Raw genomic sequence first — 25,000 nt, 5'->3', positions numbered from 1 at the left:
AGCAGTCCTACCATGATAATAACATAAAAACAAAAAGAAAAAGAGAAAGAAGAGAAAATAAAGAGCATTTAAGACACTGTCCATTTCATGGTTCTGAGCTGAAGGACCTGAGGACCTGACGCCCTACTGCCTTTTTTGACACTCCCTCCCGTCTGTCTGACACCGCCACCTCCTCCCCCAACAACCCCCCCCCCCCCCCCCCCCACCTCCCCCCCGGCCAAGCCGGGTTGGAATCCCGGGCTGGACCCACCATGATGCTGAAGTAAACGACTTCTTTCTTTTCTGTCAGTCCTTATGACTCCATCAGTTTTACAGATATTCTTGCTGGGAGGTTGCTCAATCAGAAAAAAGGAATGAAATTTATGTTACATTCTGGGTTTATGTTTCTCATTTGCCAGTACAGTCTATTTCTAGCTGCAAATTTAAAACCACAATTTAGAATTTATAGCTACAAAGGACACGTCAAACTGTAAAATCTCACTGTGCTTATAAAATCGGGGAGCTAATATTTAAGTGGCACTTTTGTATTCTACAGCTTAAAAAGTAAAGATGAATGTAAGAAATTTAACCTTTTCTCTCCCTCCTTGAATTTTAGGTTACAATGCTTTGCATCTTGCTTCAAAAAATAGTCACCAAGAATGTGTGAGAAAGATTCTTCAGGTAGGGATGACATGGTTTTGCTGTATGCAATTTATAATTTAAGTAATAGCTGTTCGAAGGGTATGGGTTGCGGCTTGCCTAACGGAACAGTGATACAAAATGTAATGTTATATTGAATGGGAGCTGGATTATGTGTAATGAGCTTAAAAAAAGCTGCCTTTTTTTTGAAAGAATTGTTTTAATGCCCCAGACAAAAAATTGTAATAATATCCTGTTTATTTTGGCAAAGTTAATTAATCTGTTTTAATCTTAAATTCCAATCAGCCAAGACATTTCCAGTAGAGTAAGACTTTACAATTTTCCAGTATTGTCACACTCAAAACTTTCCAGTCACTCTACAGGTGCTTGAGAGCTTCATCATGTGACACCCTCGCAAATGTATTTGCTTGCAATACATGTTCTTAGACTCATTCTTGCTCAAATGCATTCTGGTTATTAATATTTGTGAATGAGAATCTTAAATTATATTTCTGCATATTTCCTTATTCTCCCTTTCTCTCTCTTTTTGTTTCTCTCCTACTTGCTTCAATTTCTTTTGTCCTCACTTTTTCAGTTGCCGCCTTCCTTCCCCCAATTAGGTGGTTATTTTTGACTGGCACAGACTTGATAGACTGAAGGGCCGCCTTCTATGCTGTAGACCTCTATGACTATAACTATGATAATGATTCAGCCCCGGCTGCATGATTTCTCAACTGTTAGCTTGGTAACATTACCTTCCCCTACAAATCTCCTCTGTTCTTCATCCACCACCTCTCTTTGTGTTCCACTTCCTCTTTGGCTTAGTCCTCCTGCTCTTGTTTCCCTTTATTCCTCTTCTCTGTTATTGTCCCCCTTTTATCACTATCCTTTTCTATGAAAACTGATCTTTTTTCTTTAGATTATTTTCATGCTTTATACATCAATCTATTTTAATTCATTCTTGTATATGGCACACTCATCATTCCTATTTGATTTTTAACTCTATGCTTTTCTCCACTTTTTCTCCCTTCTGACCCATTCCTTTCTTTTAAGGCAAGCTTGTTGGATGAGTCTGGAAGAAAAGAAGACCAACGAAGATGGAGACAGGGCTTAGCATCTGTGATTTTAAGCAGAAAATCTGTAATTGGAATCAAAATTCATTGTTTGTTTAAAAATGCACTCTACTAAAAGTGTAGTTGATTTATTTGAATAATGTTCCTCTTTCACTACATACTAATGTAAAACAAAATCTAAACATTGAAATTAGCAGCTAGTTAAAAGTGATAAATATCAATATTTAATGCAAGGGAAACAGAAACAGATTTTAAAAACTAAAATTGTCTCTTTTAGAAGTGTTGCCTGGCTAACATCCATTCTGAAACCAGATTCTGTAACATTACAAGTGGGAAGTACTTGTTAATTAATCCAACTGTCATTGGTTTTTAAGTTGGGTGGCAATGCTGTATGCCGTACTGTGCGATTTACACTGATTTCTGTGCAGTTGCTCTGTAAACCCGAAAAGCAGAGAGACCCGGTGACCCTCATCGGTAGGAAAACAAAAGTGTTGGTGTAGGAGAGACTGCCTACCTGAGATTTTATTACAACTAGAAGTTCTAGGAGCTTCAACTATAAATGGAATGCAGGATAGTGAACGATTATATGCAGACATTCAGTAAGGTTGAATTTGGCCTGATATTGACAATTCAAGGATTTTTAGAGTTGGCAAGAGGGGAGACCTGTTTGACTTCAACATAGATGTATAATGTGAAGGCATTAGATGGATGGGATACGTAGGAATGTCTCCACCTTTCAGTCAGGAGGAATGTGCTGGTTTCTTTGTTATGCTACATAGTGTCTTTTTCTTGCCACATTGGAACTAAAAGTCCAATCTTCTTCATTTCAAAGCTATTAAACATTAAGACTAATGTCATAACTTTTGACTTGAAATTGAGGACTTAAAATGATCAAAATTGAAAACTTTGTTTTGAATCAGACAATCCCTTCCATGTGCAAACAGGTCCTTTGGCTCAACAAATCCACACTGACCCGCAGAGTATCCCACCCAGACCTATTCCCCTATAGACCCACCTAATCTACATATCCCTGAATACTGTGGGCAATTTAGCATGGCCAATTCACCTAGCCTGCACATCCTTGGACTGTGGGATGAAACTGGAGCACCTGGAGGAAACCCACACAAACACAAGGAGAATGTGCAAACTCCACACAGACAGTTGCCTGAGGGTGGAATCAAACCCAGGTCCCTGGCACTGTGAGGCAGCAGTGCTAACCACTGAGCCACCATGCCACCCTGTGTTTTACTGTGTATTAGTAGAATTATGTAATTCTGAATCTCTTTAATTAAAGGTTAATTTTTATACTTGCAGAAGTAATAACTGTGTCATCATTCAAAACTCATTGGTAACTTTATTAATTCAACTTGCAACTGAATTGCTGTTTAAAGCATAATAGCCTCGAGAAGTCAAATACTTCAGCAAATTAACTATTTAATCTAGCGCTTTAACATCTCTGCCTTGTCATATTCATAATACGTATAAGTCCTGAAGGATGTAATGTCAGATTAACAAAACTGAAGTGTCTCTCATTTAACATTGTGTCTGTTTTCAATTCACTAACTTAAGTTCCAGAGTAAAGCATTTCAACAAACTTCTGTAAATTTGTTGTTTGTTTCTTACTAGTACAAGTGTCCTGTAGAATGTGTTGACAGCAATGGGAAGACAGCCTTGCACCATGCAGGTAAGAATATTACCACAGTATAAATACATTGATCATTGACCGAAGAGCTAAATATTAGATGGTTAAAAACTCTGTTCTACATGTATAGATATCTTTGAGGTTTCACCAATGTCCTGTTTAGCTGATGCATATACTTGTTACTTTTGTAATTAACTCCCCTTACAATAACTGAAATTACAATAGCTTTCCGAATAACTTGCTACACCTGCATACTAACTTTCTGTGATTCATGTACCAGGACACTCAGATCACATTTTTGAACATTTTACTTTTATCTGCTGGAATTTTGTCCACTCTCTTAATGTATCGATATCCTTTTGCAGTATGCTTTTGTCCTTATCACAACTTACTTTTTTTACCTTGGTGTCATCTGCATGTTTAGCCACCATACATTTGATTTCTTCATTTGCATTAATTGTAAAGGATTGAGCCCCAGCACTGATCCCTGTCTCACACTACACCATGCCAATTAGAAAATGACACAGTCATGCTGCAGTTTCTTGTTAGCCAACCAATCTTCTATCCACGCCAATATAATATCCCGTACATAATGAGCTTTTATTTCCCACAATTACTTTTGATGTGGCAACATATCAAATGCCTTCTGGAAATCTAAGTACAATACATTCACTGGTGTCCCTTTATCCACAGCACATGTTACTTGTTCAAAAAGCTCAATTTGGTTAAACATGATTTCTCCTTCACAAAGCCCTGCAACCCCATATTGTTGACGTGGTTAAGTTGCTGATTGTAAGACCATTGAATAACAAGGGATGATAATTAAATTCTCTCGTTGGAGATGGTCACTGCCTGCCATTTTGGTAATATGCATGTTAGTTTACATTCTACCTGCCTTAACCCTAACACTTATTGCAGGTCATTCAAACACTACAGCTTATGGCCTGACTCCTCCAAATCCCATTCACCATCAGGAGAAGTTAGATACTTTTAGATTCTAGGTCTGTTTCAACCAAATGCATGCTGTAAAACCTTTCAACGTTTTGGCTGCCTCTTCTTTTCCTATATATTTTAATACAGTTAACTTATTAGTTCATAGAATCTATTTCCCTTGTCACCTTTAATCATGCATATTTAGCATCCTCTTTACAGAATTAAATAGTAACAGCCTGGGCTCACTCATCTTTATCCCCTGGCTAAGTGCCTCCTCAATTTTAAAATTCTCATCCTTGTATTCAAATCCTTCAATAGCCTCATCCTCACTTCTCCATATTGCTGTCTTTTAAGCTTCCCTGAATTTAATTGCTGCACTGTTGATGACAATGCCTTAGAACATAGAAAAGTACAAAACAGGAACAGGCCCTTCAGCCTATCATGCCTACACTGACCATGATGCCATTCTAAACTAATCCTATCTGCCTGCACATGGTTCACCCATATCCCTCAGTTCCCTCCCTGTTCATTTGTCTATGTAAATGGATCTTAAATGTTGCTATCATACCTGCTTCTACCACCTCCCTGGCTGCACACCAGGCACTTACCACCTTCTGTGTAAACAAAATAAACTTACCTCATACATCTCCTTTAAACTTTTCCCCTCTCACATGAACTCTATGCTACTTAGTATTTGATATTTCCTCAGCTGCCTACATCATAAACTCTTGAATCCTTCACCTGGCTTTCCTCCTTTAGGACACTCCCTAACACGTTCCTCTATGACCATGTTTGTCAGTCAATGACTGTAATATCTCCTCATGCTATTCAGTGTTACAATTTGTTTTATGAAGCACCCTGAAACATTTTATCATGTTAAAGGTGTTTGACAATTATAAGCTTCTGTTGTTGTTCGCTGCTGCCAAGTGCAGCCGCATTAGAATGGGTAAATTGACAGGAATGGAGGAGTAAATGCAGCTGTTTCTTTTTAACTGTTCTTATGCCCTTTTCTCACCAATCTGGAAAAGTTCAAATATCCCTGATGCAAATGTTTCATTGCAATCTGATTCCAAGTTATGCCTTGCCCCAGTTTTGTTAGTCCATGATTGAAGAGTTGCAGGCAGCTGTAAAGATGCTTCTGCACATTAGTGGTAGAGCTGATTCATCTGCACCTCATGAAACAATGAAAATTATTCAATCCCACCGTCTAGTGGTTATAAGCATGCAAAACGTTTGTGTAGCTTCTGCCAGGATAACTAATGAAATCAAATTCAGTAAATGTTTCTATTTGTGGATATTAGCTTAAAACAAAATGTCCATGAAAGCGACTAGATTATTGTAAAAACTCACTGGTGTCCTTTGTTTAGTCTGCTTACACATGATTTCAGTTCATATGGGGGAAAGCATGAGTATGGTACTGGTCTAAGAATTATAGTTGCAAGCACGCAACATAACTGTAAACTCATTACAAGACCAATAGGAGCTCACCCTGTGTTAGATCATAGTTTTCTCATAGTGTTAGAAACGGCTTTATTTGTTTATGAAGTATCCTGGCTATTCTGCAACCTGCCTCAGATTCATTGCCAATATCACAAGGGGTGTCCATAGTGAAATTAGGTTTATATAACTTGTGTGTTTTTTTTAAAATTCATAATGATTCAAATTAAAATAGACCAGCAATCAAGCTTTTATTTAAGCAGTCTTTAACTTTATTTCAAGTTATTACTGTTTCATGGGGAAAAAGAGAAATTTAATAAGAAGAAATTACAGATAACAAGGCTAAAACAAGTCCAGATGGAACAAAAGAATACTTAGAGGAAGGTTGTCTGTGTGGTATATCACTAGGGCCTGTTGCTTGAGTTCCTTGTTGCTAAAGCAAAAAAATGAGCACTTGAACTCAGATCTAGCAGCTGTGATAGCCTCAATTGTTGGATAGTTGGTGTTTCCCTGTAAACATGGGTTCCTCAGCACAGATTTTGGCAAGATGAGAAGATTCCTTATTTTTCGCCAGTTTTGTGGGTTCAGCACGTTGTCCCTGACTTTCTTTAAACAGAACAGTATTTAGTTTTCTATTTACCTCTTCCCTTTGATCAGAAATACCTCCTGAGGGTGTTTTCCTCGGAGCCTGCTTCTTAGTGTTTTGTCCCACAGATAGCTGTACAGCCACTTTCGTACAACTTGTAAGTGTCTCTGTTCCAGGCTGATGCGTAATCTTTCCAACTGTAGGGGTTGATTACTCCAGGGTTCGAGGGTGGATATGTCCATTGCTTTTTAGCTGAGACAATAAGCTTTCCAAATGACATAGTTGTCAATTTAGATGACTCCTACTTTGATTTCTGCCTCACCGGACATCACTGATTGCGCCTTATAATGATGTATTTGTGTAGTCTGGGGCTAGGTGCATTCTAAAAGTCTCCGTTTTGTGATTTGAGACAGAGGCACAGTGCCATGGGCATTGAAATATCCCATTGTAACAAACATGACCTGCTGTGGCCTCTTCTAACATAAATTCCAATGGGCAGATATTGAAAACAGAAAAGTCCTTTTAATACGTTTTTCCTTGAAGGCCTGTGATGTCAGATGGCACATTCATGATCTAGAGTGTATTTAAAATCTTTCCTTGCACTTGGCTTGAGTTAAGCTGCCCCCAGTACAATGAAGTCTGAGGCCTCTTGATGTGCCCTCATTCTGTTTTAGTGCTTTTGCAAATTAGATTGAAAACTGATTCCTAAGTTATATCGTTGCTTTTGTATCTATACATTAGAACACTCAGAAAAGGTACTCAAACTTTTGTCTAAAATGCATGATTGGGGCCTATATGATGGTGGAGCATATTCACCTACACTCCAGTGTGAGATAGTGTCACAAGTGTTCCACGTGATCAGTTCGCAGTTTGAAGGTTCTTTTGGGGATTGGGTGCAGTAACTTGTTGGGGTAAAGTTTCATCAAGAGTGATGTCAGCTAAGAGCTTTGTGTGGAAGGTGTATAAGTTGCTAATTCAGGCACATGCACATTTTACAGACACACATTTTTCCGTACAATCTAGGGCAGTTCCATGGATAGGACTGCAAAAAAAAATTGTAGGAGGACAGAGAGTGCTGAACCTACTGCGATAAGGAGTGCGGCAGTGACATTTGTTGTGTATTTGTTGGTTATTATTGGTGTATTCTGACATATTGTTCATCTATTTTATCTTAAAATTATCAGCAGTAAGGACTTTGAGTTGAAATTATTTACAGAGCAATTCCATGCCACTGAGTGCTAGAGTTTAGGTGATAACTTTCTTGTAATCATGGTGGTTGGGCTGTTGTGAGAAGTTCAAAACTGATGTTACAGGTCGTGTACTTCCAAATTGCAAGGTTTTCAGACAGTAAAAAGCAAAAAGAACTTGATTGAAAATGTATAGTCTTATTCAAGAAAGCATTATCTCTATTTTGGTCTCCTACATGTAGTACAAATTAACAATATGATTTTTTTAAATGATATTAAAACAAGTATGGCTTTTATAGAAGGGCATTGCAATAACTCAATGCTTTAATTTCCAGCTGGAAGTGGTTGTATCTCCATTGTTCAACTGCTGTGTGAACATAAGTGCCCTATTAATGTCAAGGACACAGTAAGTATCCACACTGTAGCTTCTAGTATACATTTCATAGAATCTAACTGCCTGTTAATTGAATAATTTGATCTTATTAAGACTAACCTTTGAGTATTCGTATAGTAGACTTTTCAACTATTTTATGGACATCACTAATTATTTAGCTGATTTTGACCATGTTTCTCTGTTATGCTTGAGACTATCTGTTCATTTCTCAAGCTTGTTTTCACGTCCTATTTCAGAGTCCTCCCAACTTGAGACTTCCAAGTTAGTAAGCAGTTAATGGTTGCATAGTCATGATACCAACCCACCTAATCTCCTCTGATTGAGAATTAGCTTTAAATTTCTTGAATACAGTCAGATGTGATAAAACATGTGTTTCTTCAACACGAATTGGTTTTAACGCGATTGAAGAATTATAGAATGCTATTTGGACAATGCAAACTTTCCCTACCTGTATTGGCTATAACGCCATTCCATCCCTATCACTTTAAATGTCGCAGTTAATGCACAATTTTCTTAATGCGAGGTCACATGACAACTGAACTATCGCATTATATCAGAACCGACTACTTCAAAAAACGTTCATTTCATCTGCCATTTCCTCATTATCTACTATTAACTCCCCATCTTTGCACAGTTTGGTATTTTCTAACTTCTCTAGTTAACCTTGGATTGCAGGTCCTCATTTTGGGGTTTTTAGTTTCAGGAGGAATATATTTATTCTGTGTAGGTCTGCCGTTATTTCTCTGTGATCTCTCTCCTAGATTGGTATCTACTTGCCCAGCTTTCATAGTCATGTAGTTGCCCTTATTTAAGTTTAAAATATTAGTCTTTGACATCCACTTCTCCCTTTCAATCTAGATGTAAAATTCGATTGTTTTGTGTTCATTGCAACCTAGGCACACCGTTACTCTGAGCATTTTAATGACCATTTGTCCCTTTCCCTGATGTTTTCTAATGTGTCTCTGCTCAGCTGGCTAGAATATGTACAACTTCTCCAATTCCCACTCATTTCTGTTTCGCTATTTCAACTTTTCAGCTCCTTCCTGCCACTCACATTTTTTCCCCTTTGTCCCAGAAAGCAATTAAGGGCAAATCATTGAATTTATTCAAGGCTGAGTTTGATAGGATTCTGATAGAAAAGGAGCTCACAGTTTATGGGAGGTGAACAAAGTGGTGGTTTGAGACTACACTTAGATCAGCCATAATCTTACTGAAGGGCAGTATAGGCTCAAAGGGCTGAATGGCCTACTTCTCAGTCCTGTGTTCTCCATCTCCTTATTTCTGTTGCTACCATAAGCACAATTATCCTACCTCTGTTCAATCCCTTCTATTTTACATCTACTGTGTAGGGTACCCGGCTTCACATCTGCTGCTAGTTTTCGCTGCTGCCCATTCTCTACTGACATGTGTAATGCACCATTCTCCTTCTTTCCTCCGCCATCGATCTGAACTTCAGGAAAACACTGATTGTGATTGCACTTCACCATCTCACAACCAACTTCCCATTCTATAACGAACACCAGTCGCGGCCTTCTAAGTCAAAATGCTTCTTCATGCTTCAACTTCCTGTTTTAATGGAGTCCAAATGTTCATTATTCAACACAAACACAACCCTTACCCTTAGCACAGAAACAAAGTTTCAACTATTTTTATGATAAGCTGTGTACATTATGATCAATTTGGCAATTCAATATGATTTCATGTATTTCCTTTTTTAATTGTTGGAGTGTGCTGGTTCTTGGAGAATTACATTATTTCCCGTTGTAACTCCAATCCCCATTAATTTGCCTACCTCCATAACAAAAAAAACTACTATTTTCATCTTTATGATTGAATTTACTTCACATTCATCAGTATATTTTTAACCAATGCTTAATTTATCCCTGGCAAATTAAAATATACCAACACCACAGGTAGGATGCATTTTATTATATGAAATAAAATTACTCCACACTCTATAAAAATAACTTTATACAGTTAAGTCCCTGTTGAAGATGACTCCATTTTCATTGCTTTGCTTTAATATAAAGTAGTGACCATATTTTTGTTTGACTTTGATTCCCGACTTGCATGTCAATTTTCAGAGATTCTGCTCCCAGGCTCAGTCGTTGCGGCTCTCCTCCTATCTTGCTTCATAGAAACATACAAAATCGGAGCAGGAGTAGGCCATTCAGCCCTTTGAACCTACTCCACCATTTAATACAATCATGGCTGATCGTCCAACTCAGTACCCTATTCCTGCGTTCTTTCCAAATCGATTTAGTCCGAGGAATTAGCAATACTCCTTGAAAACGAGAAGGCCCCTCAGTCCTGTTTCGCCACCCCACCTTCCTGGCTCCCACTTCTGCCCTTCGTTTCTGTTCTATCTGTCATTCTGAGTTCACACTGAAGTTCTTGGCTCCACCAAGTTGCAGAATTGGTAGGTGCAGGTAGATCTGCCTGCACTGGCCAATTCTTCCACTAGGTGGAGCAGGATCTATTAATAGTTCATCAAGTGTAATTTAGTCGTTTTTATCGTGCATGTGCTTGCATTTATATTGTGTTTTATATTTTTAAATGCTTTTTATTTTAAAGGTTATTTTCTTTATGAATATGGGCAGTTAGGAATGTACACCGCTTCAATTGTATACAGTTTTAAATTTGCTGCTGCTAAGATTGGTCCTGAAGTACTGAGTATCCTGACTGTACAGAGTTTCTTATATGTTTAATGTTTTATTATTTTGGAAGCTATTTCATCTCGGAATACACATGTGCAGTATATCAACCTATACATTATTTTTTTTTTTCCCCTGAGTAAAAGGAGTTATACGGTAAATGGAAAAGCCCTGGGGAAAATTGATACACAGAGAGATCTGGGTGTTCAGGTCCATTGTATCCTGAAGGTGGCAACGCAGGTGGATAGATTGGTCAAGAAGGCATACGGCATGTTTTCATTCATTGGACGGGGTATTGAGTACAAGAGTTGGCAGGTCATGTTACAGTTGTATAGGACTTTGGTTCGACCACATTTGGAATACTGCGTACAGTTCCGGTCGCCACATTACCAAAAGGACGTGAATACTTTGGAGAGGGTGCAGAGGAGGTTCACCAGGATGTTGCCTGGTATGGAGGGTGCTAGCTATGAAGAGAGGTTGAGTAGATTAGGATTATTTACATTAGAAAGTCAGAGGTTGAGGGGGGACCTGATTGAGGTCTACAAAATCATGAGACGTATAGACAAGGTGGATAGCAGGAAGCTTTTTCCCAGAGTGGGGGACTCCATTACTAGGGGTCATAATTTCAAGGTGAGAGGGGAAAAGTTTAAGGGAGATATGCGTGGAAAGTTCTTTATGCAGAGGGTGGTGGGTGCCTGGAACGCATTGCCAGCGGAGGTGGTAGAGGCGGGCACGATAGCATCATTTACGATGTATCTAGACAGATACATGAATGGGCAGGGAGCAGAGTGAAACAGATCCTTGGAAAATAGGCGACAGATTTAGATAGAGGATCTGGATTGGCGCAGGCTTGGAGGGCCGAAGGGCCTGTTCCTGTGCTGTAATTTTCTTTGTTCTTTGTTCTTTGTTCTTGACTTTGCAGGAACCTCGCAGTAACCTTAATGTTGATTTCTATGGTAAACCATGCTTCATTTAAAGTTGTTTTGCTAAAAGGTGCAATTTTCAGAAATGCGACAGCAACTTTAAGTGAGAACTTACTGTAGGACAAAATCTACAGATGCTCAAACAGCCATTGAACTGGTGTGGGAATGTACAATGTTCAAATAGAAAAAAATGTAGGAAAGTTTTTTTGGAAGCACCAGCTTTGTCAACCTCCCCAGAGGCATGCAATCCCATTGGTACCTGTACAGAGCTCCTTTAATATACTAATGGCCTGAAGTGCTTTTTACCCTCGGCATAATTTCTTCCCCAATTTAATTTAAATAGCTCATTCATTGTGCCTCATGATATACATTGAACGCAACAAGGTTATACACACTAATATGGCTCGAACATAGTTCATTCAAATGATTTTTCCTTTGAGAACACATTTGTTTATAGCAATATGTTAAGTGTTTGTTCACAATGATCTATTAATAAGTACAAGAAGGCAATTTAGTTGGTCAATTTGTGGATTCCACACACTAAGTACAATTTCTTTTTATACTCACTCTAAATTATTTAATTTTCAAAGGAAATTCTGAGCAAAATTTCTCCCTTGACTTGATCTCCAAGGCAACTAAGTAATATTCCCCATAATATTTGAACACCTTGACATCTCCACTATTCCACCCAATCGGGTTGATTTCTGTCAATGACATTTACAGTCTCATTTAAAGCTGTTAATGCTTGCCAAATTCTTACATTGCATTGCCAGTTTACATTTGTTATAAATGGGCACAAAACTGAGCCTACAAAGGTTATGTTTACAAATTGTTGGAGTAGTTAAAAAGGTGGTCACTGGAAAGTTATTTAGAAAAATAACCTCACGATAAAACGTTTAAATACTTTTGTCTTCAGGCTAATGTGTGAAATTTAACTCAATGTCTTATATTTTAATTCAAATCAGACTGACAGATTCGTAACAAGCTTTCATATTTAAATGGTTAGGATATGTGCATATTTCAAAATATTTCTGTCCCTATTTCTGATGGGTATATGGCAGATGAATTGACATTTTTTGTAGTTAGACTTTTAGCAATGCATGCTATAATGTTGCTGTAGTGATCACAGCTTGAATTGATTTATTGATTAAAATGTGCACATGTACCTTCCATTTGAATGATCTACGAGACACCTAATATTGAAATGCTGCATTTAACATGGTATATGGTTCTTCCTAAGCCTTATTTGGATCTTAGACATACAATGGTGTGACTAAGCTAGTCTGGTTCTAACATGCACCCTTAAAACAAAAGCATTTGAGTATTCATTCATATGGAATGTTCACATTAAATAACTGCAAAACATTTTGTAGGAACCTCTTGTTGCATATGTTAATAAGCTCCACAAAATCGCCATTCAATAAAAAGCCTTCCTCTTCAGTTCAAAATGTGTTTTGTTTCCTTGGTTCCAAGGGAAATTTTATTTTTTTTGTTCCCTTTTCCTGCTAAAAGTAGAAAATACACTTTTTGTCGATGGCCTATAAATCTGCTTTTCAGCTGATTCGTTTGAGATTTCTATTTTGGATCCTTTGCAATCCTCACATGAATATTGTAGCAGCTGCCTGTTTCTTCATAGGATATATTGTTGAAAAATCTGATATAATTGAATCTGTGATATAAATGGACATTCTTTTGCATTGTTGAAAAGTAACAATCTTTTACTGTAAGGTTAGATGAATTGTTATTAGACCTTTGTTTCTATATATTATATGACTCCATGTTGGCAATGAGTCATGCTGCTATTTATAATGTGTTTAAAAAACATAGAACATAGAACAGTACAGCACAATACAGGCCCTTTGGCCCACGATGTTGTGCCAACCTATTATCCTACTAAGATCAATCTATCCTGCATACCCTACATTTTACTACTCTCCAATGTGCCTATCCAAGAGTCGCTTAAAAGTCTTCAAAGTATCTGACTCCACTACCACTGCTGCAGCGCATTCCACACGCCCACCACTCTCTGAGTGAAGAGCCTACCTCTGACATCTCCCCTATAACTTCCTCCAATCACCTTAAAATTATGCCCCCTCGTAATAGTTGTTTCCACCCTGGGAAAAAGTCTCTGACTATCCACTCTATCTATGCCTCTCAGTGTAATGTGTTCATAGTAATTTTAATTTAGCAATCAAATTATGAATACGATAAAACAAAAACAGAGAGATGACCTTCGTTCAAGCAACACAATTGTAGAATTTTCTTTTTGGTGGAGATGAGGAGTAGCAGGGGAAAGACGTCCTTTGTGTAAGTCCCTAAACAGTAACCACAAAGTAGGAGGAATCATACAAGAAGAAATATTGAGTGTGTGCGAGAGAGGAATGACATCAGTTATGGGTGATTTTAATTTATGTATTAACTGGAAAGATCAGATTGCTAATGGTACCCTCGATGAAGAGTTCGTAGAAGGCTTGCCAGTTGGTTTCTTACCGCAGTATGTCCTGTAACTGAACAAAATGCAGACTATACTAGACTCGGTATTGTATAACCCCGACAGGTTTAGTTAATGACCTCACAAGAAAGGAAGCTTGGGTAGCAGTGATCATAATAAAATTGAATTCTGTAACCAATTTGAAAGAAGTGGGGGGTCTACACTGCATTTTAAACTTAAAAAGCAGCATGAAAGCTGAAACAAAATCAGAAATTGCTGGAAAATCTCAGCAGGTCTGGCAACATCTGTGGCGAGAAATCAGAGTAATATTTTGGGTCCAGTGACCCCTCTTCGGAACACAATGAAAGCTGAGCTAGCTGAAGTCAACTGCAATGTTCACTGAAAAGAACGATCAGTAGAGAAGCAATAGCAGATGTTTAAAGAAGATATTTCAGAAAACACAATTGAAGAGGGCATTGGTGAAATCACATCTGGAATACTATGTACAATTTCTATCTCCTAATTTCAGGAAGGATGTAAATATTTGGAGGCTGTTTAGAGGAGGGTTAATGGATTAATACTTGGAATGCGTGGATTGTCTAATGAGGAAAGCATAGACCGGCTCGACTTACTTTCAGTAGAGTTCAAAAGAGCAAGGGGTGATTTGATTGAAGTTTATAAGATCCAGTATGGTCCTGACAAGATGGCCATGGAAAGAATATTTACTCGTGTGGGCAGTGAGGTGATGCTGTTCTAAAATTAGTCGTTGCCCCTTTAGGCCAAAGATGAAAGGATCTTTTTATCTCTAAAGCGGGTTGTTTGACTTCAGGATTCTCTGCCCCACATGGTGGTGGAGCTAGGGTCATTGGATATTTTTAAGTTGGAAGTATAGTCTAATTAGGATTGGAGTCAAAGGTAATCATGGAATTTGGAACACAGACAGATCTTATTGAATGGTGAGATAACAAGGTGTAGAGCTGGATGAACACAGCAGGCCAAGCAGCATCAGAGGAGCAGGAAGGCTGACGTTTCAGGTCTGGACCCTTCTTCAGAAATAGGGGAGGGGAAGGGGATTCTGAAATAAATAGAGAGAGGGGGGAGGCGGATGGAAAGTGGATAAAGGACAGATAGGTGGAGAGGAGATGGACAGGTCAAGGAGGCGGGGATGGAGCCAGTAAACGTGAGTGTAGGTGGGGAGTTAGGATGGGGGTTGGTCAGTCAAGGAAAGGTGGACAGGTCAAGGAGGCAGGGATGAGGTTGGTATGTAGGGGGTGGGGATGGGGTAGGTCAGGTCAGTGAGGTGAGAGAAGTGGACAGGTGGGAGAAAAGACGGACAGGTCAAGGAGGCGGGGACGAGCTGGGCTGGTTTTGGGATGAGGTCGGGGAGGGGAGATTTTGAAGCTTGTGAAGTCCACATTGAGACCACTGGGCTGCAGGGTTCCGAAGAAAAATATGAGGTGCTGTTCCTGCAGCCTTCGGGTGGCAAAGTTGTGGCACTGGAGGAGGCCCAGGATGGACATGTCGTCCAAGGAGTGGGAGGGAGAGTTGAAGTGGTTCGCGACTGGGAGGTGCAGTTGTTTGTCGCGGATCGAGCGTAGGTATTCCACAAAGGGTCAGATTTTTGCTGTTGGCGGAAGTGGTGGAGGATGATGCGTTGAATCCGGAGGTTGGTGGGGTGGTACGTGAGGACGAGGGGGATTCTATTTTTGTTGTTATTGCAGAGAGAGGGTGTGAGGGATGAGTTGTGGGAAACGCGGGAGATGCGGTTGAGGGCATTTTCGAACACTGCGGAGGGGAAGTTATGGTCCTTGAAAAATGAGGACATCTGGGATGTCTGGGAGTGGAATGCCTCACCTCGGGAGCAGATGCGGCGGAGGCGAAGGAATTGGGAATAGGGGATGGCGTTTTTGCGGGAAGGTGGGTGAGAGGAGGTGTATTCTAGGTAGCTGTAGGAGTCAGTAGGCTTGAAATAGATTTGTGGAACACCTACGCTCGGTTCGCGACAAACAACTGCACCTCCCAGTCGCGAACCACTTCAACTCCCCTCCCCCTCCCACATCCTGGGCCTCCTCCAGTGCCACAACTTTGCAAGCCGAAGGCTGCAGGAACAGCACCTCATATTTTTCTTGGGAACCCTGCAGCCCAATGGTCTCAATGTGGACTTCACAAGCTTCAAAATCTCCCCTCCCCTGACCTCATCCCAAAACCAGCCCAGCTCGTCCCCGCCTCCTTGACCTGTCCGTCTTTTCTCCCACCTATCCGCTCCTCTCACCTCACTGACCTACCCCACCCCCACCCCCACCCCCACCCCCACCCCCTACCTACCAGCCTCATCCCCGCCTCCATCTCCCCTTGAGTGACCAACCCCCATCCTAACTCCCCACTTACACTCACCTTTACTGGCTCCATCCCCGCCTCTTTGACCTGTCTGTCTCCTCTCCACCTATCTGTTCCTTTATCCATCTTCCATCCACCTCCCCCTCTCTCTCTATTTATTTCAGAATCCCCTTCCCCTCCCCCATTTCTGAAGAAGGGTCCAGATCTGAAACGTCAGCCTTCCTGCTCCTCTGATGCTGCTTGGCCTGCTGTGTTCATCCAGCTCTAGACCTTGTTATCTCAGATTCTCCAGCAAGGGCAGTTCCTACTATCTCTTATTGAATGGTGAGTAGGCTTGAATGAATGGCCTGCTGTTCCTAACTCCTGTTCATAATTATGTTGCAGGATGCAGCTGAGGTCAAATCATTCACTACAGAATAAAGAGGAAAAAAATATGGCTAACACTCTTGTAGGTCATCTGAGAATCAGCATGCATCTCACTTCTGTACATTAACAGTTGGGGAATTTTACTCTAAAGTTAACTCTAAATGTACCTTGCTGGCGATGTTTCCCAGATTGATCATAAGACCATAATAAATAGGAACAGGAGTAGGCCATTCGGCCCCTTGAGCTTGTTCTGCCATTCAATAAGATCATGGACTTTATAGCTTTCCTCACTTCCACTTTCCTGCATTTTCCCTATAACCTTTGATTCCACTACTAATAAAAAATCTATTCAGTTCAGCCTTAAATATACAAAAGGACACTGCCTCCCACAGGTCTTGGTGGCAAGGAGTTCCAAAAACTCTCAACCCACTGAGAGAAGAAATTCATCCTCATCTGAGTCTTAAATTGGCATCCCTTTACTCTGCTCCCAGACTCTCCTGTTAGGGGGAAACATCCTCTTTGCAATTACCCTATCAAGCTCCTTCAGAATCCTATATGTTTCAGTGAGATCGCCTCTCATTCTTCTAAAACCCAGTAAGTAGAGTTCCAGCCTGTTTAGTCTTTGCTCATAAGACAATCCCTCCATATCAGGCATCATCCTTGAAAGACTGTTACAAATTCCACAGTTATAATTTCAATAGAGACCAGGTATATTTTCAGTTTTCTTCTAGAATCTGAAGACATAGGTATGTACTGAGGGAATGAAGCCACCAATTTCTCAGTTTAAACAATAATTTCACCGCACAGCCATCAAAGAACTTGAACTATAATAACAATACTCTTAAACTTTCTATCGTGAACACAGTTACGTATACTCTGCATTAATTATTGTAATTCCTGTTTTCATCTACATTCAACCCAATGCCCTCAAATCAAATACTTACAGAAATGTGAAAGATTAACTGCTTGATCTGGGTACTGTGTCAATTATTCATTTGTGGGCTGAGATTTCTTGGACCTTCTGTTTACTTCTAATCATGTTGTCCCTTCAAGTAACCTCCAACTATTCAAAGTTGCAAACTTCCTCTTTATCATTGGTGTCTCTAGTTCTAATATTTCTTAACAATGAAGTTGAGTATCTAAAATTTTTTCTCTCTAATCTCTCTCTCTTTCTACCTCAGTCCTGCCCACAATTGGTTATATACTAGAGGTTTACCTCACTGTTAGTAGAGTCTTTTCAGATTCCAAGAGTTTTAACTTATTTCAGCAGAATTTTAACCAAACTCTGCTAATAGAGATGTTTCGTTCATTCCATCTTGTTGCAGACTCAGACAAAGTTTGCTGTTTGAACAGCATATTACCCCTAGGAACCTACTGTCCTGATAATTAACTTGTTTTCTGCTGTCTTCTTCCAGGCAACCTGGTAACGTAATAATTTAATGAAACCTAGTTGTGTTTTACCTTTGCCAGAAATCCATTGAGCCAAAATAAGATGTCATCTTCTGATGGCAAAAGCACATGGGCCATCACACCACTTAAAATTTTTCAGCAGATTTTAAGAAACGATATTTTGACAATCAATCACTAAATGTCCATTTGTTGTGCTAAATATAATAACCACATATTGTGTAAGCATGATTAATCCTTTTGAACAATGAAAAGCTTTGGAATCCCTTGATCAATTAATCTTCTATTTTTATGGTGGAAAATATGAGACGTCATACATTCCCTGTCAGTTTTAAAATATTCAATTTTAATGTTTTCTTATTCAAGTGAAACTTTATGCTTCTCAAGCTGAACTCATTAGATTGATCTAAAAGCCTTACGAGATTACTTTGGCATATAGTTCTGCCAACTAATCCAATGTAGAAGACTGATCGTCCAAAAGAAATAAATATCCAATGGTTTAACATTTAAAAGCTCTGTTTTGACATGAGCAGGTAGAACAATGTAAACTTGAGATGAATAAATTTCGCTCTGGATTTGTATTCATTCCTAATGGTGAATGGCCCAGAAGGTTCGCTGTCAGTGGGTCATGGCTAAAATTTTAATCAGAACTGCACTCATTTATTAAGGAAAATGGCCTGGTTTTTCAGAAGGCCAGATAGTCGTTTCTGCATCATAGGAAATGCGAGTTGGCACCTTGCAAAATTCTGAACATAGCAGACTCTGAGGCAGTGCCTGGAAGAGTAAAGATTCTGGTGGGCAATACCCCAATGCCTGTAATCCTCCAAAAGCATCCAGTTAAATTGGAAAACTTGGAGGGTTCCACTGCCATAAATAATTATCCAGGAAAAGTTAGACAAATGGAAAATCTAGGCTGACTTCTGGTTACAAGAGCAAAGAGGTTATACTGGATCAGTGTAATACGCTGGTAGGCCCACAGCTGGAGTACAATGTGCAGTTCTGGTCACCACATTACAGGAAGGATGTGATTACCCTAGAGGCAGTGTGGAGGAGATGTGCCAAATGCAGCTGGAGCTGGAGAGTATGAGCTATGAGGAAAGATTGGATTGACTGGGGATATTTTGCTTGCAGCAGTACAGATAGATATGGGACATGATGGAGGATTATAAGGTTAGTAGGAGCGTGGATAGGAAGTCACTTTTAACCATCAGTATAGGGTCAGTAGCCAAGAGGTATAGATTTGAGGTAAGAGGGGAGTTAAGATTTCAGTTTCATCCAGAGGGTGGTGGAAACTGGAACTCACAGCCTGAAAGGGAGGTTGAATCAGAAACACTCAACATTTAAGCAGTGTTTAGCTGTTCATGTGTTGCCATAACTTCTAGGGCTATGGGGCAAGAGCTGTACAGTGGGATTAGTGTAGTCAGATCTTTGTTGACCAATACGAACATGATTGGTCAAATGGCCTCCTCCTGTACGGTAAATGTCTTTGTCTGTAATTTTGTATGTATAGTGGAAACCTGTGTTCCAGAACTAAATGTTCCATTCTTCACACACAGTGACACGAACGTAGCAAGGGCCTGAGCAGAGGTATAGACAGGTGAAGTGAGTGGGTAGTAAACTGGCAGATGGATTATATTGTAGTGAAGTGAGGTCATTCGCTTTGGTCGCAAAATAGACATGCTGAAAGTCTTTTTTTAAGAAGGCATGAAATGCCTAAGTGTTGATGTTTAAAGACGCTTGAGTATGCTTGTATTAGGGATTAGGGCACAGAAATAAAGAAGTGTTGTTACAATTATACAGTGTTTTAGTTTTGGTCTCCACGTTTAAGGAACAATATCCTTATACTAGAGATCATTAAGTGAAGATTAATTAAATCGAACCTTGGGCTAAGTGGCTTCTCAAATGATGAAAGCCTGAGGAAATTGGGTCTATGTTATCTGAAATATAGAACAATTAGATAATCTCATTGAAACTTACAAGATTGTGAAGAAGTTTAATAAGCCAGGCATCGAGAGATTGTTTCTGCTGGTAGAGGAATCTAAAACAGGAGAGGGGATCCTATTATTTAGAGTTAAACAAAGAAAAGTTGCTACCCAGAAGTGGTTGTGAATCTTTGGAATTCTCTACCCAGAGAGTGATGTATGCTCCATCTCTGAATATGATTAAGGATGGAGTGGACAGGCTTATCAGTGGGCTGAAGGGCTTCTTCTGCACTAAAGGATTCCATGGTATCTCAAGAATTGAACGATTTGGGGAGCGGGGCTGGCAAGTGGAGCTCAAGCCCAAGATCAACCATGATAGGACACAATAGCAGAGCAGGCTCAATGGACCAAATGGTTTATTCCCATTTCTTATATTCTAGTGATCAGTTATCATCCTCTTCCCAGTCACCAGCTAACTGTTTGAAAAAGACATAAGAACATCAAGTAACACCTATTCATGTATGCTCCCTGTTAACACTAGGGTCAAAATCTATCAGATCTGCTCTAGTCCAAATCTTATCTCAGTTGTAATGTGTATATATAGGTACGGTAACTGCCCACTAAATAACAGGTGAGAGTCACTGTCTTAGTAACAAGGCAATTTGAGCATGACATCAAAAATGCCTCAGAAATTCACCAGCTCAATGCAATAATGGTGATGGAACCTGGGAATATCCTGGTTAATTTGCCCCAGCCTAGCAAAATCCACTTTACTTAAAGTTAAAATCTGAGCCGTGTAATGATCTTATCTGTACATAGGGCCAATATTAAGTTCATTTGCGGTGAAACTCTCAATTTATTTGGAATTCCAGGAAGGTTTTACACCATTGATCCAGGCTGCACAGAACAACCATGCTGAGGTGTGTCATTACCTGATCGACCAAGGGGCAGAAATCGATGCAAGAGACAAGAACGGCAGGTAATGGTCCATTATTTCAAAGGGATTTTTTAAAATTATTGCACAGTTTTAAAGATTTAGCTTCAAAAATCTTAGGTAAAGACTTTGTTTTACTTTTTGTTCTACCTTCCTGAAAAGAGTAAATTATATCTTTGCCACCGGAGACAATTGTGTTCTAAGTAATATGAGCTTGACTGTATATGTAGAAATTAAATACAATTTGTGATAACTGATACAATCTTGTTGGGTGTGCATTGCTAAAATTTGCATGCTGTAGATGAACTTATGATGACCTGGGAGAATAATTGGCAAATGCATTACTGAAACTTCACAGAACAAGCAGCAAATCGATGCAATGATACACTGAGGGTACTGATTTTTAGCATTGCTGGAAGGTTTAATTTTCTATGACTTAGGACACAATCTCTAGTTTGTGAGGCGAGTGATTAATGCATTTTTGATAAAATTTGTTCATTTGTAACAATGTTAAACTTGTTCAAAATTGTTATGCACCAGACCAAACCCCTTCAAGATGTGTCAAGGAGATAGCCTAGACCTTAATGTTTTCTTAGTTTAAAGGCGAATGCCAAGCATTGTTTTCCAGATGCAATTCAATTGGTCAAACACCAGACTTGAAACAAACCACACGATTCAGACACTGTAGTTAAAATACAGACGAAATAAAAAGAAAAGTATTGGCTTAACTGTAACTCTATCAAAATACTTAACAAAATAATGAATCACTCATTAACTGTTCCAATACAATAACATTCCATAAGCACAGCCTTGGCATGGGCAAAATCAGTGAAATAGTTTGACTCATGCAATTCTAGCAGCAGGAAGAGAACCCAAGCTTTTAGCTGTAGCAAAGGAGAGAGAGAGATGTAGCAACTTTCACAACTCCAGCAGCTGCTGAAAGCTGAAACTAAAATCTTGGTTCTGTGGGAGTTTGACCCCACCCATTCAGGCTGCTTCTATTTTTCCAACTTTTAAAAAAAAATACCAAGGTCTCACAAGCTGTTTACTTTATTGGCTTAGAGCAGAGTGCTCATCGCCTATGTCTCAATCTTTTGTCATTAAAACAAAACGGGGCAAAAAGCCATTGTATCATTACACAATATAATGTGGTTTACAAGAGGGCAACTAGGTAACTTTACAGGTCACAATTTCTAAATGTCCTAACTAGTAGTGAATAAATTGCAACAAAAGTGAGCTTGCATTTTAGATGAAATAAAATGCTTTTTGATCTCCCGCAAAATATTCCTTTTTAATTAGTCTTACATTCCTCCCTTCGCCATTACAAAGCCCCTTCCCTTTCACAAGAGGCCTGACTAATTATCTCTTCAATAAAAATAAAGCACTGTGGATGCCGAAGATCTGAAATAAAAAGTGTTCTGAGGAAGAATCATTGGATTTGAAACATTAACTCTATTTGTCTCTCCTTAGATGCTGTCATACTTACTGAATTTCTCCAACACTTTCTGCTTTAATTGTCTCTCCATTCTTTTCAGAGTGCCCACTTCATTGACCTTCCCTGGTAATTAATTTTGCAGCTGTCATAGCCTTTGGAAAAATACATTGTGTGATTCTCCTCACTTCTGTCATGCTAATTTTCAATTTTATTGCAATGGTATTTGAACGGTATTTCTGTATCAGTTTTGTGATTTTCCTTCATAATCTTGAAAACTTTAGGTCACTTTGGAATCTCTTTTCCATAAATTTCTTGGCTTTTACTTATAGTTTGTATTTCCAGGAAACAGCAGCAAGCTTCTAGCTTGCCTCTGCATCATTATCGAGGTTGATACCTCTTTAACTATTTAGTGACTAGGTTGCTAGATGAGTTCTCACTGACGTGTCTGATCTTACTCCCTTGTATGCTGATGCACATTGATTTACTGTGATACATAAAGTAGATGATTGAACGATCTGGCTGTAAAATGTCACTTCAAATTTGAATCACTAAGCTCACACATCAAGGCTGCTGTTTAAAATTGCATCCTCAAACTGTTTTGATATCACATGGTAATGAATACGAATGGGTAAATGAGTTTTATATTGCAAGAGGGGAAGAGGACCAAAATGCACATTGGATAACATAGCCAGAATAGCTTGGGGAGGGGGCGAAGGCCCATCTTTCATGCAAACTAATTTAGAAGCACTTTGCTATTTTGATAAGGCATGTTCCTGCATAAAAGGAAGAAATGGAAATTTCATGTTTCAGAATGCTCGACGAGTAGCTTCTGAGCATGAACAGTAATTAGTCAAGATTTACTGGATACAAGTTAATAGTTGAGACTACAAAATTCAATACAATTGCTTTGTTCTGAAATAATATGTAATCTGAACAGCCAGCACAGGCAAAGGATGTATGGAGCTGAGAAAACAGCTGGACTTCATTGTACAGGATTTTATTTGAATACTATAATGTTGGAAGGAAATAAAAGTATTGTTGTGTAATATTTTGCTCAGTTTTCAAGCAAAATTGACCCCTGGTGGAATATTCCTTTACCTCAGCAAATATGCTGCTTTTTGTTTTCTTCGTTTTATCCCAACATTGAACCGGAGAGAAACATTGTTTCTGGAGTTAAATACCCAAATTAAGAAGGATTGAGCAGCATTGATTCAGAACCAATCTAGTCTTCCATTGGCAAGTTGTAAATATGTTTGACACTTGTAATCCCTAAAATCCTCAGTTCAGTGATTAAAATGTGGTTATGAAATTAGGAGAATTTAGATCTTGAGAAGAGTTAAACTGTAAATCTGTGTGTGAACTATTTTTTAAAATGGTAGACTTGCAGTACTAATGAAATTCTGTTCTATTAAGTCTCTGAGAATCATTCGGTGCATTTTTATCACACTGCATCATTTGAAATAGCCCTGCCTGGTTGCAGTGCTGTTGCATAAATCAGGTGTACCTGATATCTTAATGGCACAGGTAATTTTTCCTATATGATCAGAGGTACAATGCCTGTCGCCAGCAAATTGATGCAGGTCATAAGTTTTCTTGATTTTGTAAGTGACTTCTCAGCTATTGTTAAATTTTGGATGTGTGTGGTCAGATCTGAGTGCCATAAATGAAAATTGTAATTAGTAAATCCAGTGTTTTTCCTCAGCTGTTAGAATGTGGAACCTGTTACCACAGAGCGAACAGCAGAAATTTTATTTTTAAGGGCAGGTTCGAGTCTGGTAGCATTGTGGTTAATGTTACTGGACTGGTAATTTAAGGTTATTTATGTTCAAAGAAACTGGGAAATTTACATTCAATTATTTAAGCTGGAAGAAAGAATGTCATATCAATAGTGGATTGTCATACAAATCCATCTGCTTCATTAATATCCATTTGAGAAGAAAACCTACTATTTAGTAGTCTAAAAGTCGCATCAGCTAGATCTAATTTCTGTAATAGGCTGTTTGGCGACTTTTCCTAATCAAGAAAGTAGTTGCGAATCGGAGAGAGGCTTGAAAGAGAGAATTTTAGGTTCAGTGTATTTGCGACCAGGTCAATACAGTGTGGAGCTGGAGGAACACAGCAGGTCAGGCAGCATCAGAGGAGCAGGAAAGTCAATGTTTTGGGTTGGGACCCTTCATCAGGACTGGGGAGAGGAAAGGGACTTGGACATAAACCGGGGTGGGGGAGGTATGCTGGGAGAAGGCAGGTGGGATGGTGGTAGGTGAATGTAGGTAGGGGGTTATGGCGATTGGTCAATGGGAAGGATGGAGTGGATAGGTGAGAAAGAAGATTGTCAAATTGTGCCAGGTCAAGAAGGCAGGGATGAGAGGGAGAGTTGGACATGGGATGACGCTGTGGGTGGGGAGATTTTGAAACTGGTGAATTCTATGTTGAGGCCATCAGGCTGTTAGATCCTGAGGCAGAACATGAGGTGTTGTTCCTTCAGTTTGCAGGTGGTGTCATTGTGATACTGGAGGAGGCCCAGGATGGACATGTCACCAAGAGAGGGGAGGGAGAGTTAAAATGGCTGGCAACCGGAAGGTAGTGTTGAGTGTAGCGTACACAGCTACTTGACTATACCGTGACTACACCTCCTGTCACCCGCCCTCCTGTAAGAATGCAATCCTGTGCTCCTATCTGCTGCATCTGTTCCCAAGATGGATCATTCCACTCCCAGACATC

The 25,000-nt window shown here is 39.4% G+C and overlaps 1 long non-coding RNA gene across 1 annotated transcript; it reads left to right on the top strand.

The window, feature by feature from the left end:
- The first annotated feature begins 593 nt into the window (after positions 1 to 593).
- On the top strand, positions 594 to 20,890 carry LOC109916297. The gene is made up of 4 exons (XR_007261303.1): positions 594 to 660; positions 3,318 to 3,375; positions 7,812 to 7,882; positions 20,783 to 20,890. It is a non-coding gene; the product is annotated as an uncharacterized LOC109916297 (long non-coding RNA).
- The last annotated feature ends 4,110 nt before the right edge of the window (positions 20,891 to 25,000 follow it).

Source organism: Rhincodon typus, unplaced genomic scaffold, assembly GCF_021869965.1.
Source record: "Rhincodon typus isolate 14 unplaced genomic scaffold, sRhiTyp1.1 hic_rhity00001845, whole genome shotgun sequence".
Taxonomy (NCBI): Eukaryota; Metazoa; Chordata; class Chondrichthyes; order Orectolobiformes; family Rhincodontidae; genus Rhincodon; species Rhincodon typus.
This window is presented reverse-complemented; position numbering and strand designations above follow the sequence as displayed.